Source organism: Centroberyx affinis, unplaced genomic scaffold (genome assembly GCF_046629955.1).
Source record: "Centroberyx affinis isolate AG114_WGS23_722 - 3 ecotype Tasmania unplaced genomic scaffold, CSIRO-AGI_Caff_v1 ptg002764l_1, whole genome shotgun sequence".
Classification (NCBI taxonomy): Eukaryota; Metazoa; Chordata; class Actinopteri; order Beryciformes; family Berycidae; genus Centroberyx; species Centroberyx affinis.
Genome location: NW_027280925.1, coordinates 1,282,834 through 1,284,243, shown reverse-complemented (window position 1 = coordinate 1,284,243; position 1,410 = coordinate 1,282,834).

Below are 1,410 nucleotides of genomic sequence, written 5' to 3'. Positions count from 1 at the left end.
AAAGAAACGTATTTACAGATATAAAAAAAATAAACTGTAATCCAAATACAAAGGTGGTTAGCATGAGGTTATTACTGTGTTTCAGAGTATGAGACAAAAGCAATATATTACTAGACTAAAATGAGAGTAGCATCACAAATAACATCACAAATCAAATAATGATTTTTTTTAACAGTATAAGTAAAAATCCCTATGTGCACACACACAAAAAGGAAGAAGAATAAAACGGATGTGTGATTTCAGCCACTCCAATGGCTTCATAAAAAAAGATTTGTGAATCTTCAATCCTCTGAACACAATTTTGAATAATGAAGGGCCAAAAGTGCCAGACAGATTTGTCGTCGCTGGGTAATTAAAAATCCAGTGAATTTCACTGTCTTCTGTGCTTTGCATTATTTATGAGGAGTTTCCCACAGTAAATCCCACAGTGATTCCATATAAACTGTAAAGCAGAGAGACAACAAGAGCAATGAGCTGTTCATACGGTCAATACTAATCCATTAGTTACACCCAGGCGAACAAAAGTCAGCATGCACAATGTGGAAGAATTATGCACTCAGGCATCAGAACCATTAAGGGCATAATCTTGCTCTTACAGTTGTATCATACAACCAGCAGACATAAATCTGCCACAAATAGCTTGTCATTTGCTTCAATTTTACAACCTGATGCACTAAAGTTACAGCATTCTGAGTAAGACTGGATGGAAAGTTTTTCTTCCTCCAAACTCTGAAAAGACTTTCATGCAGCTACATGTGGAATTGCTGATATGGTAATCACTAAGGAATAAATGAGTATGAAAAAACCAACTCTATCCCCTCTCCTCCATCATCAGCCCCGCTTCATTCTCCCAAACAAGTTCAAAAAAAGCATATTGCATCTTATTAGGGATGGCCTGGACGAGCTGTGAAATGCCTCTGCTCCGGGGCTTTGTGGGGGTCAGTGACTCGGCTCAGGACTGGCACATCTTCCTCTGAGTCCGCCTCAGGCCGCAGTGCTGACATAATGCCATTTAATGAGACGCCTGACTCCACAAAGAGAAACCCAGATTGAAACGCTCCTCCTGATCCTGCGCCAAACCTTTTTTTTTTTTTTTTTTAACAAGGGTTCGTTTTCATGTCGTTTTGTGATTACAAAACCAAGTCTCAGTGTGTGAAAATTCAACACTGGGGCAGATGACATTTTCTGGCAACTGACTGTGTAGCACGGCCGCAGTAATTTCTGCAAAAATTTGCGGTGGAACAATTGATTTACAGAAGACAAGTCCCACAAGCGGTCTCGAGGGACTTTTCAGGAACAGTGGCAGCTGAAAAAGCCCCAGGAGAGCCGTGATTCTGGCAGATTTTGTGTCGTAGTCTGGTATGGGCCAGGAGAAGTCCTGCTGGGATGAACAGCTCAGTGATGAAGAAG